This window comes from Acinonyx jubatus, chromosome D4 (genome assembly GCF_027475565.1).
Source record: "Acinonyx jubatus isolate Ajub_Pintada_27869175 chromosome D4, VMU_Ajub_asm_v1.0, whole genome shotgun sequence".
Classification (NCBI taxonomy): Eukaryota; Metazoa; Chordata; class Mammalia; order Carnivora; family Felidae; genus Acinonyx; species Acinonyx jubatus.
Genome location: NC_069391.1, coordinates 92145888 through 92165137, shown reverse-complemented (window position 1 = coordinate 92165137; position 19250 = coordinate 92145888). Strand labels below are relative to the sequence as shown.

Below are 19250 nucleotides of genomic sequence, written 5' to 3'. Positions count from 1 at the left end.
AGTCACATTAAATAGGACATGTTGAAGGACCCCATCTGACGAACCCTATCTCAGGACTGGCAGGTGATTAGAACCGGCAAGCAGGTGTGCTGGTGAGCTCACATGAGACGACCACTTGGGTCTGTTGAAATGAATGAACATGGATGCAGAGATGTGCGGACCATCTACATACTCCTCTTGCAGCTTCAGAGCCACAAAATGCAAGTAAGAACTGTCCCCACTGCCAGTGCGAGAGACAGGCTGCAGATTCCCCCGGGGGGAGGAGACCTACCTGCAGCCGGCAAGTCCTGGGACCACGACCGGTAGCCCTGGGGGCCGTAATGGGTCCCGCCGGTAACAGACACTGGGTCTGGACCGGAGTTTGCCCACCTGATGGTGTAGACACGAATGCTCACACGGTAGTGCACCTGCCACGGTGACTGCACAGTCACATTTCTCCAGGTCAAGGCGCACACTCTCTAGTGCATGTATGGCCGAGCGCGGCTCATCCCATGGCCGTGGCACGCCGCATACCGGCCTCAGAGCCGCTGTCTGACAGAGGATTGAAGTGGGCAACACAAATGTTTCCTGTCTCGCGGGGGAGACACAAGGCATGGAGGGCTGGCTTACACGCCTCCCGAGTGTGTGCTCACGCTCAGCACGAGGAGCCTGAGGGAGGGCTGGTGCAGAGCCGTGGGGGATGCTGGGTAATTGTTCCCCATCACTTCAACTTTCTCTTCTGCTGGACGCGGGGGTCCTGGGACCAGGAGTGCAACGGCACGTGCAGGGAGCAGGAAGGAGCTGTCGCTGTGTCTTCAAACCCACAAGCTGGAATCTCTGAGGGCCTGAGGTGGCTGTGCTGAGGGTGACAGAGTGCCACAGTGTGGCCCACAGCCCCTCTGAAAAGGCGGGTGCACCGAGGGGGAGGGACGTGTTGCATTGAGCCCCGGGCCAGCGCAGTGGCTGCACCAAGGACGCCTCTCAATGTTGGGAACACTTGGCTTAAAATCTGCGACAGACGGAGAGAAGGAGAAAACATGACTGAGGGCAAAGGAGTGAATGAATGACTTACACCAAGAGGGGAATCCAAGCGACATCGGGGCGTGAGGAAGTACCAGACGCCCGGGAGGGTGAACTCACACGTGGGTTCCAGACTCCTGACCAGCTCAGACCGCAGCCTGCAGCCTGGTGACCTCTCTCCGGTCACACGACGTGATGTGAGCAGGACCGACTCCTGTCCCAGCGGAACCCCAGGGATACGCCGGCTTCTTGACTCCTCTTTTTAGGTTACATTAATGGCGGAGGCGTTGGCAAAGGAGTGTGTGGGAGCCGCTCCCCACCACCGCTGTGTGACCTCCAACTCCTGGCAGATGATTGTGTGTGACCACAAACCTTGGGGACCAGCTACTTAGAGAGGCTCCTAGTAGCCATGGACACGGAACATCAGTGGCACACCTGTTGTGACACATGCGTATAGGCCTGTGTCACCCGTTTCCTGGGGACGGGTGGCTGTGAGACAGAATAGGAAAACCAGTGGGTTCCTGATGGCATTGAAACAATGGGGATCACGTGGGGGCTCCTCCGATCCCCCAGAGGGGGGTAGTCCACCCTGAACATGGAAAGCAGCAGGAGGCCTTGTGGCCTACTCAGACTGAGTAGGTCACGATCTCATGGTTCGTGGGACAGAGCCCTGAGTCGGGCTCTGCTCTGACAGCACAGAGCCTGCTCGGGATTCTCTCTCTCCTCTCTCTCTGCCCTTCTCCCACTCTCGTGCACATGCTCTCTCTCTCTCTCTCTCAATAAACTTTAAATAAATAAATAAATAAATAAATAACATCTCGACGTGGTCACTGCTCATCTGACACTATGACAGGGACCCGACATTCCGGGTATCATTTTCAAGTAACATTTTTGGTACAGAACGTGTACCAGTTGCACTCAGGCTGTTAGTCTGCAACGGCAGCAGCGTTTCCGGTGGATTAACTACCACTGGCCCACAGACAGAACAGGGAGAAAGGTTAAGGGCTGGGATTCAGCCCAGAAAGGCGATAAGGTGTCTGCGGTGTGGGCCGGGCAGGGTCGACAAATAGTGCTGGGCAAGGCTAGCACCCGGCTTTGGGGAAGTGCTTGCACCCTGACCCAGCAGGGCCTCTTGACTATTTTATTCCAGACAGTGTCAGAATCCTCTGGACCCTCAAACCTGTAGAGCCCCCGGGGCCCTTGTAACTTACACCTGTGCCCTGTGACTGCCCTTGACCCCAGAAAGATCAGAGTGAGACACATCCTGCTGTACCATTATCAAGGAAAGGGACCAGTCTGAACACCAGCCAGGCCCCTGCTGGGGAACAGCACACAGTGGAAACCAGTCTCAGCACAAGCCTGTAAACTGGGCAAGGGTGAGTAGCTTCATCGCCCGCTGACTTGGAATCCAGAAATAACCGAGTCATGGCTAGTTGTACTGACACTTGCCCGTGATAGCAGCTGGCACATGGGCATGGGTCTGTTCTGTTGAGAAGGCACAGTCGATGGCTTGGATTTGTTCTTTAACGAAGACCCATGGCCGTCCTGCGACACGGCGTCATGCTGCCTTGTTAGATTATCATAAGGTACAAATAGCAGTGGATGGGGGGGGGCAAGTCATTAGATTAATACAGAAATTTGAAAATGTTGCTTCTTTCGATCTATGACTACCCCACAGGTCTCCACCAAGTGTTGGGCATATTTCCACTGAGATTTCTGCTGTTACATAAATGCTACGCTAAATGGAGATGTTTGGACAAATAGGATCGTTCTGCTGTATGAGAGTCTAGGCTGAGTGTCGGGGGGTGGCCTGTGCAGTAAAGGGTTAATTCAGGGGGCTTGGGATGCGCTGCTCACCCCACAGCAACGGCGCTGGCGGGCCCTCACCTTTGTATCCCGCAGTCACGCTGCACTTACTAATTAGCCCTCCCAGTTTCTGTGCAGACTTCGTCATTTCGATTTCTGTACAAACATATCCCCACTTTCATTTCAGGTTTTAGTAGTTGAGGTCTTCCTTATTTTTTTTCTTAGTCCTTCTAGCTGAAAGCTTGTCAATTTTGTTGACCTTTTACAGAACCAACTTTTGGGGGCACGTGGCTGGCTCAGACAGTGGAGCATATGATGCTTGATGTCAGCTGGTGAGTTTGAGCTCCGCGCTGCGTGTTGAGATGACTTAAAAATAAAATATTTAATGGGATACCTGGGTGACTCGGTCGGATGAGTGTCCGACTCTTGATCTCGGCTCAGGTCATGATCTCAAGGTTCATGGGATCAAGTCCCATGGCGGGCTCTGTGCTGACAGCGTGGAGCCTGCTGGGGATTCTCTCTCTCGGTCTCTCTCTCTCAGAATTAATAAATAAACTTAAAAAAAAAAAGAACCAACTTTTGATTTTCTTTCCTATTTTTCCATTCTCTATTTTGTTGATCTCCACTGTAGTCTTTATTATTTCCTTCCTTCTGCTTTGGGCTCAGTTAATTCTTCTTTTGCTAGTTCCTTAAGACATACAGTTTGTTTACTGATTTTTTAGATTCTTGTTTTTTAACGTGTGTACATTTTTAACAGCTGTACATTTCCCTGTAGCTGTGCTTGTGCTGCATCCATAAGTATTTGTGTGCTGTGTTTTTGTTTTCATTTGCCTCACGATGTTTTCCGATTTCCCTTGTGATTTATTCTTTGAGCCACTGGTTGTTTAAAAGGAAGGCATTGACTTTCCAGATGGTTTTGAGGGTCATAGCTTATGTTACCGATTTTAAATTTCATTCCAATTTGAATGAAAAAGATACTTTGTATGATTTTAATCTTTAAAAATTTACCAGGACCCGGGGCGCCTGGGTGGCTCAATTGGTTAAGCATCTGACTTCGGCTCAGGTCATGAACTCAGCGGTTTGTGAGGTCAAGCCCTGCATCCAGCTTTGTGCTGACAGCTTGCAGCCTGGAGCCTGCTTTAGTTTCTGTGTCTCCTTCTCTCTCAGCTCCTCCCCCCTTCATGTTCTGTCTGTCTCTCTCTCTCTCTCAAAAATAAATAAACATTAAGAAAAATTTACTAAGACTTATTTTGTGCCCCTTTGCTGATACTAATCTGTGTGCTTCAGCTGTAAGAAACATTAACCAGTGCATAACTTGTGTTTCTGGGCCCTGTGAGTTGTCCTCATGAATCACTGAACCTGAATGTGGTCACGGGGACCCGTAACACAAAGTCCAATAAAAATTTTTTAAGTAGACATGAAAAAAATGAACAAATGGAAAAACTACCAAGTTCTTGGGTAGGAAGACTCAAAATAATAAAACTGCCAAGCCCCACTGAGCTATTTCCTAGTTAACTCAGCTCTAGTAAAAATGCCATTAGGAATTTTGTTGTCGTCGTTGTTATTTTAAACCAGCAAAGATGATTTCAAAATCTAAATCAGGGGTGGGAGAGGGAAAGCAAGGATAACCAGGATATTTTTTAAAAAGAAAGATAGGGGTGCCTGGGTGGCTCAGGTCACGATCTCGTGGTTTGTGGGTTTGAGCCCCATGTGGGGCTCTGTGCTGACAGTTCAGGCCTGGAGCCAGCTTCAGATTCTGTGTCTCCCTCTCTCTTTCTGCCCCTCCTCCACTCGCACTCTGTCTTTCTCTGTCTCTCAAAAATAAATAAACATATAAATAAATAGATAAATAAATAGAAAAACAAATGGGGACTTGAGATATTAAAACAGAGCATAATCCTTAGCCCTGAAAATAGTGTGGAACTGATCTATGAATAGACAGCCAAATGGCACAGAATGGAAAGTCGGAAAACAGTCCCAGATATGCACAGAATTTAGAATAAGATAAAGGTTGCAATTCAAATACATATGCTGCTTGGAAAATTATCCGTTTTCAAGAAAAAAAGTGAATCCATGTATCATGTCATACAGAGAGGATACATTGCAAATGAATCTAAGATTTAAATGAAAAAAATTCATAAAGCTTATTGGGACTTATTTGCTGGGACTTGGAGTGGACACAACTTTTCTAAGGATGGCACAAAGCCTAGCAACTCTGACCAGAAAGGCTTGATACCTTTGGCTACATTAAAGTGAAAAAGTACATGCCCTGTCTCTCTCTGTCCCCCCAAAAAATAAATAAACATTGAAAAAAAAAAGGGGGGGCGCCTGGGTGGCGCAGTCGGTTAAGCGTCCGACTTCAGCCAGGTCACGATCTCGCGGTCCGTGAGTTCGAGCCCCGCGTCAGGCTCTGGGCTGATGGCTCGGAGCCTGGAGCCTGTTTCCGATTCTGTGTCTCCCTCTCTCTCTGCCCCTCCCCCGTTCATGCTCTGTCTCTCTCTGTCCCAAAAAAAAATAAATAAACGTTGAAAAAAAAATAAAGTGAAAAAGTACTCGGTAAACATCCTATAAACAAAATCAAAAGACCATTTCAAGCAAGCCAAATGCTACGAATAAAAATGGAATTCTCTTTGTAGCACTTGGCATTCTTGAATTCCCCCCCCCCCCCCCCGTTTACCTGCATCGCTACATATATGCAGACTGCTTCACATACTGTGTGTATGTATTTGGGCACCGTATGAGTTGTGCGTGTGTGTGTGTGCGTGTGTGTGTGTACTACGCGTACGTGTGACGATACTGTGATAGTCTAGTCGGTGAGACATCAAGTAAGGAAACTCTCCTCCAAATATATAGAAAAAAATATGGTGGTTCAGTCAGTTAAGCATCCAACTCTTCGTTTCGGCTCAGGTCATGATCTCATGGTTTGTGAGTTTGAGCCCCATGTGGGGCTCTGCGCTGGCAGTGTGGAACCTGCTTGGGATTCTTTCTCTCTCTCTTTCTCTCTCTCTCTCTGCTCCCTCCCTTCCTGTCTCAAAAATAAATACATAGGGGCACCTGGGTGGCTCAGTCGGTTAAGCGTCCGACTTCAGCTCAGGTCACGATCTCGCGGTCCGTGGGTTCGAGCCCCGCATCGGGCTCTGGGTTGATGGCTCAGAGCCTGGAGCCTGCTTTCGATTCTGTCTCCCTCTCTCTCTGCCCCTCCCCCATTCATGCTCTGTCTCTCTCTGTCTCAAAAATAAATAAACATTAAAAAAAATTAAAATAAATATTAAAATCTATATAGAAAAAATAATTGAGCCTAGAAAAAAATTAAAAGAGCCATGGGTGAACCATACATTTCAGTAGAGAAAGGAACAGATGTAGAATTGGCATTGTTAAAATACGCAGAGACTCTTAATTCATGAATATCTGAGTTGATAAACTGAAGTTTAAAAGAGTCTTCAACTAAAAAAGAAATCAACTCAAAATGTTTTAGTTTAATTTACAATATACCCAAAAGATGTGGTTTCTCTTCTTTATTTTAGGTTTTGCTTTGTCTTTTCAAATGGGCCGCATAACGACCCTCCTTGGTGCCTTGTGATCAGACACAGAAGAGGTTGTAGGCCTGTCTCCTTTCACAGGGATGAGAGGGCCCATTCCCTTCATCCTGGCTGGCTCTGAGTGTGGGTCCTTCCAAGTTTTGCCAATCTGGCGTGAAAATAGTGTTGTGTTGTTTTGATTTGCGACTCCTAGGCCATAGGCGGGGTGTGTCTGAGAACACTTGGGTGTGGTGTTCAGGGCGAAAGCTGAAATCGGTCACGACTGAGTGTGGAAATAGCCCTGTGGAGAATCTCCTCAGAAGGCACCACATTGGAGGCTGACGCAACATCCATGTGGATCGGGGTCAGACAGCAGGGAGCCAGTGTTCTGACACGCTTTACTCAGCAAACCGTGTTATCCAGCAACGTTAGCGGGCACCGGTTCACCGGCTGACCTTCCGAGCTGAGCCATCCCCCGCGTCTGCAAAGCTGGCCGAGGGGGGGGGGGGGGAGGATTCGGAGCTGCTGCCTAGAGGCACAGCCTGGCTCAGCCCGTCTTGCCCCCTGTCTCCACACACTGACAGGAGCCAGCCCACGCTGGTCTCTCCGTGGGGCCTTCCTGAACTGTTCCACAGGGTGCTCACTCCCCGGGCCGCACTAGGGAGAAGGGAGGGCCCCCGCGAGGCCGGGAGCAGACACCCACCGCGCCTCTGTCCTGCAGATGGTCCCTGCCAGGCCTAGGCGTCCCAAGAGTCTGTAACTGGCAGGAGACATCGCTTTGGGGGGCACCGCTTTGGTATCAGACGTGCCGCAGATTTCCAATGGTGGGGATGAGGGTTAGGTATTCAATGCTGCCCAGGCCTCAGACCGGTCACTCCGGCTGACCCTGTCGCCCAGCTCCAGTTTGCACTTCACGGCTGGCCTGGCATCGGGCTAACGTCCTCAGCCCAAGGCCCATCCCAGGAGCCCATCTCACGGTTGATGCTGTGGGCCAGAGCCTTTCCAGCTCTGTGAGCCTCAGCGTCCCCATCCGCGTGTGGTAGACAACAGGATGTACTGACGGGTGGTCGTGAGGTTCCGCTGGGCCGCGATCGGTCCCATCCTACCCCACAACACGTCTGTGGGAGATGGGGCTTCCCCACCTGGAAGGGAGGACTGTTGCCCCCCGGTGTCCGAGGCTGCTTCTCACTGCCTCCTGGCTGTGTGACCCTGGGTGCTCTGCCTCACCTCTCGGAGCCTCTCTGGCCCTGAGAACAGGGAAGGGCGCGAGTTCCTGTGTGAAAGCGCCCAGCAGGCAGGGGCCATCGGGTGTGAGGCAGCTTTACCATTTGCTTGCCTGTCAGAGAAAGAAAGCACTGAGCAGCAAGAATTACTGATTCATCGGGGAGAAGGGCGCCCGCAGTCCAGCCTGGCACCTTTCTGGTCTGGAAGCGATGTGGGGAGGCAGTGCGCCCCCTGGTCTCCTCTGCCGGACTGTGTGTGGCCTGCACCCTGCGGGGGCTGAGCACAGCAGCATCAGGCGCCCACAGTAGCCGGGGTCCTGGGCAGCAGCTGATGGATGGGGACCCCCTGCAGGCCCCAGTCAGGTGCGTGTCACCACCCCCACATTACAGGTGAGAAACAGGGGTCCTGGGCTCACCCCATGGCCCTGCGGAATGTCTGGGCTCTGCCATCTCCAGGCTTTCACCCTGCTGTTCCCTGGACCCCCACTCTTCCTCGCAATCACACATAAGGAGTGTTCTTGCCACCACTGCCTCCCCTGCTCCCACGGCACTGACTGCAAGCTGACCGCTGCACAAGCTGTAGGCCGTGGAGTCCAGGGCAGACACGGCCGTCACAGCCATCGAGGCAGCGTTACTAGTCGAGGTTGTCCTCAGAGTGACCCCCACCCATCATCCCGCCCAAGATTGTTCATCGGCTTCTGTCCTTTCACATTCTGTTCCCACCTTAGAATGCTTGTCCCAGCGTTCCTCTGACTGATCACTGCTCATCATCAAGACTCAGGAACCTTTCCCTGGGAAGCCTCGCTGCCTCGCCGGGCTGGTGTAGCGCCCCTGCCCACCTCTGCTGCACGGCTGTGCCCCCACCGCTGCTGCATGGCTGTGCCTACCGATGCTGCACGGCTGTGCCCACCACTGTACCCCCATGGGGCTGCTGTTACCTGCTCTGCCAGGACCCTGCTCTGCTCCCCGTTGCTCAGTCAGGGTGGCTGCGACCTTCGCAGTCCTCAGGCCTCTGTGCTCACCTGTGCAGGCCCTGCACCTGGCTGAAGGTTCTGCTGCCCAGAAGCATGTCCACAGCTGGCTCCAAGCTGGGGGCCCTCTCGTCGTCCTGCCGGTCTTCCTGGGCTCAGCGAGCAGGTCCCTCCGTCAGGAATGAGCATCAGAACACAGACTGCACAACTCCGTGTAACTCGAGTGAGTTAAATGCTCTTCTATTTGCATTTAAAACTGGCATTGCATCCTATAAAGGTTAACCGTAAAACTCGTGCTAATAATTTAAAATTCAAACTTTTCGTTATTTTGAATCAAATTAAATAATAAATATATGACGTTATGGCAAGTCAAGAGAGGAACCATGGAAGAAAGGAGAAATTTTGTATGGCCCTCTACAATGCTTTTTATATTTATTTACTTACGTATTTATTTATTTAACGTTTATTTATTTATTTTAATGTTTATTTATTTTTGAGAGAGAGAGAGAGAGAGCACACAATGAATAGGGAGGAGCAGAGAGAGAGGGAGACACAGAATCCCAAGCAGGCTCTGCACTGTCAGCACAGAGCCTGATTTGGGGCCTGAACTCACAAACTGTGAGATCATGACCTGAGCTGAAATCAACAGTCGGACGCTTAACCAACTGAGCCACTGAGGCGCCTCTTGGACTTTTAGTATTTTAGATGAATTTTTGAATCAGCTTCTCTAGTTCCAAGAAAAAGCCTGAATTAATTTTCTATTGCTACCATAACAGATTACCACATGCGTCATGGCTTGAAACAGCAGACTTGACCCGTATAGTCTTTATTTAGGTCAGGAGCTCGGTATGGGTCTCATGGGCTAGAACTCCTGTGGCAGACCCATGCGCCCCCCAAAGGCTCCAGGAGAGGGTCTCTTTCCCTGCCCCATCTTCAAAGCCAGCAGCTTTCTGCTTTGTTTAAAAGTTTCAGATCCCACAGGATCCAGCTACATCCCAAAGGTAAATTCGATGTGAGAACACAAGAGCTCCCAGAACGGCAGGAAATCAAGTCTAGCTTTGTGCCCGTGCGACAGGAGCGGCTTGTCAGTGGGCTCTGTCCTGTGGAGGGACCCTCAGCGAGTCACTGGGCCCTAAAGAGAAATCCTAAACGTGAAGCCGTTTCTGCACCTCATTTGCAGGCAGGACGTCAGCCCTTGGTCGTGGAAACCACCCTCTAAGCGTGCAAATAGAACAGCCGAGATGTTTCCTGCTGTGGAAGGTGTTGGTTTTCACAAGTGAGCAGCAGAACAGAATCGCCAAGGATGCTGGTGGCTCAGAACCAAGAGGGCTTCTCAGCCCTCCTCCCCGCCCTCAGTTTTCTCCTGGACGAGTGTGAGCATGAGCAACACGGGCCCCACATTTGCTTCCACATTTGCTCTGGGGCACCCAGCAGGTGCTGCGCTCTGGTTAGACTCTGTTCCAGGTTCCAAGTGTTGACGGTGGCCTGGGGAGCTGCAGTGTTGGGCACGCCCACATGGTCACAGGGACACGCCCACATGGTCACAGGGACATGCCCACCAGCCTGTGGGGAGGTGATATCCTGGTGGCCCTGACAACAGGGGCTGTACTAAACCTCTTTTAATCCCCTCAACAACTGGGAGAGATTGGTACTCATTATTCTCATTATATGGATGAGGAAATGGAGCTCAGAGAGGGTAAGTAACTTGTCCAAGGATGCACAGCCCCTAACCACTGCCCCTGGATGACATGTGAGCACAAAGAATAGCAGAGTGGGTGCCCACCCAGCGCCCCCAGGCTCAGAAGACCAGGAGGCTTGCCAGGTATGTGTGTGTGTGTGTGTGTTGTGTGGTGGGCCCAGGGGTCCATGAGGACAGCCAGGAGCTGGGTGTGATGGGTCAGAGAGGTCAGGTGTGGCCCTCAGGTTACCGGAGCCAGAGTAGCTTTCCTCTTAAAGGCCGAGCAAAACGGGCTGTTGCCTGGGAAAGGAAGGGCATTTCCAGCCCCACGGAAGGCTGGAGCCTTGCTGAGTAGCCTTGAATGCCAGGACAGGGCGTCTGTGCCTCATCCTGCGGGCCATGGGGAACTGCCGAGGTGTTTATTCCAAGCCAATGTTAGAGTTACAGGAAAGCTGGGGAACTGGTAGCCAGTCCCTGGCTCCTCACGGGGTCCCTGAATGTAGGCAACCACAGCACACCCACCGAATCAGGCACAGCCGCCTTGGTGCCCCCCCGCCGTCTAAACTCCGGACCCACCCACATTTCACCCACTGCCAGTGATTTTCCTTTCCTGTTCCGGATGCCACCCTGCACTTAGCTGTTCCTTCCCCTGACTCTCCCCGATTTGCCACAGCGCAGGGCCCTCAGTTTGAGCTTGCCCTCCGTTTCCTCGTGGCTGCAGGCTGCTTACATTTGGGAGGAACCCTGCAGAAGGTCACACCGGGGCTTCAGGGATGGCACGCATCTGCAGCGTCTCCCTGGCGACCTGGCCTGGTCACTGGGTTCCGCTGGTTTCTCCTTCGCCTTCAAGGTTGCTAAGCATCTCGGGGGAGACGGTGTGGATCCGGTCTCTCCTGAGACCCCCGCCGTCTTCCCGCGTGTGGTCCCGTCCTCAGCCCCTGTTCCTGACGCCTCCCAAGCCTCTGTGCAGCGTCACTGTGGGCTGGGGTTCTGGTCCCCCGCACGGCTGGCTGACTTCAGTTATTAACATCAGCTTGGACTCATGGATATTGACTCTGCGGGTTAAATCTGACACCCTTTCTTTTGTTGCTTAAGTGATTCCGGCTCTGGCTGCTGGGAGCTGCCCCAGACCAGGTCCTGAGTCCTGCTGACAAGTCCCACCTGTTTTTCTGAGCATTTTCTTCCTTTCTGGGGCCAGCACATGCTCCAGCCTCATCTTTCCAGGGGATGTTCAGGGACAGGAGGGCGTGGTCAGGGGGTCCCTGAGGGAAGGAGGGTGTGGTCAGGGGGTTGTTCTGGCTGGGCTGCCGTGGGCTGCAGAGGAGACGGGTCAGTGGCCTGAGGTGGATGGGGTCGGCTGCCCTCCGGTTCAGGTCCCAGGTCCCTGCAGGTGCTACCAGAATCTGAAGACCCATCAAGGCGGGGTCTTACTGGGTTTCTCTGTCTGTTGATGCTCTTCTGGGCTGAATGGAGGACGTGTCCAAAACTGAGATGAAATACGCTGTTTTCCAAGGGACAGTTGGCACAGGTTTTAGCACCATATTCCCCAAGCGTGGATGCACTCGTCATTTAGGCTCGTGGTGCCCCGTGTACGCAGCCGTGACAGAGAGGCAGCCTGGGGGAAGTTGCGTGCTCGTGTGTTCAGGTCTGAGACCTGGGACGTGTCACCGAGAGCGCGGCGGGGCCGGGCTGGGGCATCTTTCCCATGACACGGGTGGGGCCTCCGCAAACACATGGGGCTTCCGCCATCCTGGCCAGGCCCTGCGGCCACCTCCACCCCCTGCTACACCCTCTGTGTGGGCCAGGGGGCACCCCTGAGGCTGCCAGGGGAGGGGCTTCTTGCTCAGAGACCCCCCAGTCTGCAGACTGATGGGAGAGCAGCCGGTCGGGGGCCCCCTGGGAGAGGGGCTCATGGGCCCTGCCCCCTGGGTATGGCCAGCCTTGTCTCGGGGCCTCCACAGGCTTCACTCCAGGGCTGCCGGGATCAGATGGCACAGGTTGTGCCTGTCCTGCTGCTTCTGGAGGGCCATAGGCACCCCTCCCCGGGGAGGTGTCCTGCATCACCTTGGCTCACAGCAAGCTCTGTGCCAAAACAGGCCTGGAGGCGTGTCCCTGTATTCCTCCTACTGTCCTTTAGAGAATTCTAGGTGTGTTTGGGGGGCTCAGTCAACTAAGGTCCAGCTTCAGCTCAGATCATGATCTCATGGTCCATGAGTTCGAGCCCCATGTCAGGCTCTGTGCTGACAGCTCAGCACCTGGAGCCTGCTTCCGATTCTGTGTCTCTGGCTCTCTCTGCCCCTGCCACGCTCACACTCTGTCTCTCTCTCTCTCTCTTGAAAATAAACATTAAAAAATTTTTTAAATAAAAAAAAGAATAAAGTATTTTTTTTTAATTTAGAACATTCTGGGTTTGTCACAGCACAGAAATGTGGGGTGGGAATGTGTGTGCGCACACATGTGGCTTCCATCCACCAGCTGTCAGGACGAGAGCCACGGTGGCACCCATGCCCAGGCCGGTGAGCCAGGAGCCGGCAGACAGAGCTCCAGCCGCCTTGTCTGGAGGCGCTCCCGGCTCCCTCCCAAGCATTTCACCCGCCTTGAGGCTTCTTCATCTGTGACTAGAATTAATGATGCTCACCTCCCTGGGGGCAAGCGATGATGCCCTCACGTGGGGGCCTGGCGTCCAGCGAGTGTCCAGAGCAACTGATTCATCACTGGTCAGTACGTAAGCGTTTAGTAAACGGTCCTTATTGGAGTTACACTCACCGTGTAATAGTAGCTTACTTGCTGTCCGTGTGTCTGGCAGGGGGAGTCAGCGTCTCTGCGGCAAGCGGCCAAGCTCGGGGCTGTGGGCCCCGCAGGTGCGATGCCTGGGTGCTGAAGGCGAGTGTTCGGGCACATCAGACCGGCACAGGAGGGGGCCCCTTCTCAGGGGTCACGCAGCTGGTGGAGGTCGGGGGAGAGGTGCAGGACCCAGTGTGCTTGGGGACCAATGCTACAGAGAAAAGAGTATGTGTCCAGCTCGCTGGGGACAGGATGCCTTGCCTCTTGTGCTCCAGGCAGCACAGCAGAAACGTTTGTTGACAGGCCGTTGCTGGCTATCTTTAAACCCAGCAGATAAACGTTTGGGATTGAAGTGTTTCTGCCATTTCTTGCATGCCACAGGCCAATCACACGGCTCCAACCTCAGCCGAAGACACCTTTTCTTTACTGGGGTTGGCAACAGTCACCGTGGGTTTGGGACCCCGGGATGGAGTTACCTGGTGGCACCTGGAGGCACGGGGTCTCCTTCCGGGATGACCTTGGGGCTGAATCTGAAGCCCCCTGTGGCTTTGCACTGGGAGGGAGCCTTTCTCCGAGAGGCAGTCGGGTGGGAGTTTTGGGTGAAGAGACCCGGGTTTGGACGAAGAAATGCAGCCCGGATGGGAAGTGCCTGAAAGCCAGCGGCCCCGTCCTTCCTGGTGGCTATTTGCCAGACTCTTCCTTCACGGCTGAGCGGGAAGAAGGGACACTTGCACTCGGTCCCTCCACGTGGCAGAAGGCATCTTTCCCGAATGGTGATCCGGCCCCCACGGCTGCTGCACAGCCTCCTAACTATTTAATGCCACGTAGCGCTCGCCTCAGGAGCCGATGACACGACATTCTTGGTGGACCACAAGCCTGTGTTTCTATCTGCAGATTTCCTGGCAAAGGAAAGGCCACATGGGGACACTTGGAGCTGTGTCCAGAGGACAGGACGACGGGCCCAGCATCTCCTGGGTGTCGGGGGCCTCACCCTGGCTGTCACCTCCTGTCCCTGATGCTACAGGCATGTTGCTGTCCTGTGGGCACGTGTGTGTGTGTGTGTGTGTGTGTGTGTGTGTCCCTCACTGACTGACGGCTGGTTTGGGGTGGCCTGGCAGGGCTGCCCATGTCTTGCCTGGGTCCTGTGTCAGCCACACACAGCATCACACACACACAGCATCTCACACGCACACATGCACACACACACACAGACACACACCCGCACGGCCTCCAAACAAAGCCCTCTGTAAGCAACTGTGTCCTCCCGGGAGCCTCCCGAGACACGTGCTAAGCGTGTACACACAACCGTGCTGGTGGAGTAAAGTGTCCTGCGGCCTCAGGACCTTGTAACAAGTCTGTAAGAGGGAGGGCAGGCCGCAGGGGGTTGCGGAACAATAGATAACACCTCTCTTCTCCCAGCCTGCCCCGGTCCGCTTCCGCCCACAGGGACACCCGGCTCGCGTCCCACCGCACCCAGCAGCCGGCCCTCCGCGTTGCCACGGAGACGGTGGGCATCCCCGGGGCCGCCCCGCCCCCTGCTGGCTTTGTCGGGGCTGGAGAAGAAAGGGGCTGTGCGGGCGCCGCCCCGCCCGAGGGAGGGCCTGAGGGGGCAGGGCCGCCGTGCCCGCTCCGTGGTGGCCTCCCCGCGCGCGCCGGCCGGCCGGCCGGACGGGGGCTTCCTGCTGGGCCCCGTTGGCAGGGAAGGCGGTGAGTAGGTGCGACTGGAAAGGTTTCAGGTGGCGGTGAGGTCCCGGTCCCCGCGCTGCTCGTCCTGCAGGGTGGCGGGCAGGGACACAGCGCCTGCGTGCGCCCAGGTGACTTGAGGAGGGGGCCTGCCCCTCCCTCGGCGGGTGCCCGCCCCCGGCCTCCCGCCCCTGGATGTTTGCTGGGCACGTGCGTGTGTGTCTCGGACGTCCCCACGTCTGGTTGAACCGCCAGGAGGGGAGTGGGGGTGTGCTTAGAAATGCCACGGCCTGAGGTTGCCACGAAAACGGGGACCCCGTTTCAGACGCCGGACAGTCTTTTTATAAAAGCAATTTTTTTAGAGCAGTTTTAGGTCCACAGCAAAATGGAGGGAAGTTCAGAGATTTACCCTGCGCCCCCGGCCCACCCCTGCCTCCCCCTCATGGAGGGGCGCCTGTGAGCCTGCATGGGCTGGGCATCGTGGCCCGGAGCCCACACGTTGTTGGGGTCACTCTTGGTGGGCCTTCCGTGGGCTTGGGACAAACGTGTCCTGACGCCTGTCCATCATTTCACACCCTAAGAAGCCCCTGGCAGCCAGGTCACACGGGCAGGACTGTGCAGGTATTGCCTTCTAGGATTGGCTTCTGTCACTTAAGTTTCCAGCGTTCCCCCGCCCCGCTTTCTCTCTCTTCAGGAAAACCAGCCCCTCGGATGCATGTGGTCGAGGGTACCTTTTCTTGACAGGGAGGCTGAAGACTGCACACTCCCGAGTCCTTGGGGACGCCAGGCCCCAGGCTCTTTGGAGGTGTGGACCAGGACATGGGCATGTAGGGCGACTTCCCAGCTCAGGCTGGAGTGAAGGGGTTTGCACACACGATTCTTCTTTGAACTAGTGTAAGCCGGCAGGCCCAGCCACAGTGCCTTTGCGGGAAAGTTCAACGTGCCTGGGGTGGGGGTTCCCTCCAGGCCTGGCTGTTGGGCTGCTGGGGCGGGCGGCTGAAGGCCATGGGCTCTGGGTGCAGGGCTTCTTCTGTGCCAGGCCAGGGTCCCACCGGCACAGAGACTCCCTCGGGTAGACCCTGGGCCGGGGCCTCAGTTTCCTCCTCTGCACCACAGTGGTTGCCACAGCTCGTCCCGGGCCCTTGGTGGGCTCGCTCAGTGACCTCAGCCTGCGCCATGGGGGCCTGGCCCTGCTCTGGGCACAGTGGACAGACGGGCTCTGGGGGCTCAGGGCAGGACACGACCACCTGCCCCCCAACCATGTGACTGGGGCCCATGCCTCAGTGTCCCCAGCTCTCCAGCAGGGCTTCCTATGGGTGACAGGAGCTGAAGGGTGCCCTGTGCACGCACATGGCTGGTCAGACTGCAATGGCTTCCCTGGGTGGCGGGATGCCTTCCCAGGCTCATGGTCGCCAGTCCTGCCTCAGTCCCACAGCCTCGGGCCAGCTTTGGGGGTTCCTCCCACCCCAGGACACATGGTGAGGGACCCCCAGGGGCCTTGGGGCTGTGTGGGGACCTCCCTCAAGCACAGATGGGGTTGGAGCATGCCCATGGCTCAGCAATCCCAGCCACTCAAGCCACCCCCTCCCTGCAGCCGCTGCCCACCGTGTGTGTGCGTGGACTTGTGTGTGTGCATGTGTGGACAGGGACCAGTTGTCCAGTGAGAGGCTGGGCGCCCATGTTGGCAGCGATCTGCCCCCGAGGGGCTGAAGGCCGTCTCCTCCCTGTGGGCACTGATGCCTGGCCCCATACCCTGCGCTGCAGCCAAGGAGGGGGCACCGTCTTGCCACTCCCCTGAGGCTCCTACACCTACAGTAGCACTCAACTAACTGGCCCGTGGGCACTGAGCACCGCTAACCACCTAGTGACCCACCCACTTCCTTTTTTGTATCTCCATCCATCTCCTCCTCCCTCCTCCCTCCTTTCTCCTTCCCTCCTTCACCCTCCTCCCTCCCCCCCCTCCACCCCTCCCTCCCTCCTCCCTCCTGCCTCTTTGCCATCTTGCTGCAGAAGGGATCTGGTTCAGCTAAAGCATGCAGGATAGAGAAGCAGGTGCATGCAAGGCGAGAGCTGTGTGTTTGCCAGACCGAACTCAGGGAGGGGCTGGTGAAGCCGCAGGGTGGGAGCCCAGGACCCACTTCCGTGGGAGTGCTGGACCCGGGCTGACTCTTCCCGCTTGTGAGTTTAGGAAGCTACCTCCCACTTCCAGGTTGGCCCTTGTGAGCTGTGGGAGCCTATGAGCAGATCTGAGGAACACTCAGAGGGGGTCTGCTGTTCGGGAGCCCCGAGGTGACCTGGGGACACAGAGCACCCCAACCTGGGACACGGCAAGGGCAGGATGCTCCAGGTGGAAGCTGAGGCTGTCAGCCCAGAGTTGCCCCCACCCCCAGCTCGTGCCCTCCTGGGGCTGCTCAGCCCCCAGGGTCCCCCGCAGGAACAGGGAGATGGGGCAGAATGGGGGTGGCCGCCGCCCCTGCCTGGCTGAGTGGGAGGTGAGAGACCAAGGAGGCCAGGTCTGGTGTGTCTGGTGCCGAGGAGGGAATCCCCACGGGCTTTCTAGAGCTCCAGCTGGGGCTTTTAGAATGAAGTTGCTGGCGACATATGCTTGACCAGGAAATGAGAACCTTTTGTTTCCCAGTAATTAATTTCCAGTAAGCCCCTCCCGCTCCCTCCTTTCACACTGCGTGTTTGGGGGGGCTGCCAGCAGATTCCCATCCTCCCTCCCCTGAAAGGCAGTCCCCTAAATACACAGAGCTATGAAGGCTGAATCACTTTGGTTCATCAGGAGCTGAGAGTGAGGATCCCAATGGGAGAGGATGCGTACGTGGGGCTGCAGTGTGCGGCCGGGACGGTGGTGGACCCCGAACTCAGGGCCTGGGCCTGGGTGCTGGTGGCCACCCCGTGTCACCCTACTTCTTGAATCAGAGAAATTGAGGGTTTCCTTCTAGACCACTGGGACAAAGTGAATATTGCAATAAGTACTTAAGTACTATTAAGAAACGCGAACCAGCATCTGGGTTTTCAGCGAGCCACGATCTTTTTGCTGGTGGAGGGTCTTCCCTCAGGGTTGAAGGCTGCTGACCCCTCAGGGCAGTGGTGGCTGACCCCGCAGGGAGGTGGTGGCTGTGGCCATCTCTGGAAATAAGACAACTGTGACGTTTGACACGTTGACTGACTCTTCTCTCAAGAACGATTTCTCTGTAGCACGTGATGCTGTTTGGCAGCATTTTACACACAGAACTTCCTTCAAACCCGGAGTCTATCTTGTCACACCCTGTCTGCTGCTCTGTCAGCTAAGTTCGTGTGATATTCTCAATTCTGTGTTGTCATTTTGACACTCTTCACAGCATCGTCACCAGGAGCACACTCCGTCTCAGGAAACCACTTTCTTTGTTCATCCACGGGAAGCAAGTCCCCATCCGTTGGAGTTTTATCCTGAGGTGGCCCAGCTCCCTGCCGTCTTCAGGCTCCCCTTCTGCTTCCGGTTCTCCTGTTGCCACACGTCTGCAGCGACTTCCTCCCCTGGAGTCCTGAACCCCTCAAAGTCCTCCCTGGGGCTGGAACCAGCTTCTTCCCAACTCCTGTTCATGTTGAATCGTGACCTCTTCCCATGAATCCCCAATGTTCTTCATGACATCTAGGATGGTGACTCCTTCCCAGGATGTTTTCAGTTTACTCTGCCCAGATCCATCAGAGCAATCGGTGTGTATGGCAGCTATGAGCTCACGAAAGGTGTCTCTTAACTAATGAGACTTGGAGGTCAGAATTACCCCTTGATCCGTGGGCTGCAGAATGGTGGTGGTGTTGGCAGCAGGCGTGAAAGCAACAGTAATCTCATTGCTCGTCTCCATCAGAGCTCTTGGGTGACCAGGTGCAATGTCTTTGAGCAGTAATCTTTTGGAAGGAATCTTTTCTCCTGAGCAGCAGGTCTCAACAGTGGGCTTGAACCAGTCGGTCAGCCGTGTTGTGGACAGATCTGCTGTCCGCCAGGCTTTGTTGTTCCAAGTAAAGAGCACGGGCGGAGGAGATTTTGCGTGATTGCTACGGGCTTAGGATTTTCAGAATGGCCAGTGAGCTTCCACCTGGCTTCCACCTCAAGTCACCAGCTGCATCCGCTCCTGAGCAGAGTCCGCCTGTCCCTGGAGGCTTTGAAGCCAGGCACTGACTTCTCCTCTCCAGCCATGAAAATCCTAGGTGGCATCTTCTTCCGGCAGAAGCCTCTTTCATCTGCATGGAAAGTCTGCTGTTTAGTGTGAGCACCTTCCTGAGTCCTCTCGGCCAGATCTTCTGGATAATTCCGGCAGCTTCTGCGTCAGCACGTGCTGCCTCACCTTGCACTTGGGCGTCACAGAGAGAGCTTCTTTCCCCAAACCTCCTGAACCAACCTCTGCTAGCTCCTACCTCTTCTGCTCCTTCCTTACCTCCTCAGCCTTCGCCGGATCGAAGAGTCTGGGCCTTGCTCTGGGCGAGGCTTTGGCTGAAGGGAACATCGTGGCCGCTTTGATCTCCCATCCAGACCGGCCAGACTTCCTCCATATCAGCAGTCCGGCTGTTTCCCTTGCTTATCACCCGTGTGTCCACTGGAGTG

General features: G+C 55.0%; 1 protein-coding gene across 1 annotated transcript in view; it reads left to right on the top strand.

The window, feature by feature from the left end:
* Positions 1 to 14525: 14525 nt before the first annotated feature.
* Positions 14526 to 19250, top strand: part of FGD3 (FYVE, RhoGEF and PH domain containing 3) — a 55760-nt gene continuing 51035 nt past the window's right edge. Inside the window, exon 1 of the mRNA XM_053205427.1 lies at positions 14526 to 14686. The gene's annotated coding sequence lies outside the window, so the exon portion shown is untranslated. The remainder of the gene's footprint in view (positions 14687 to 19250) is intronic.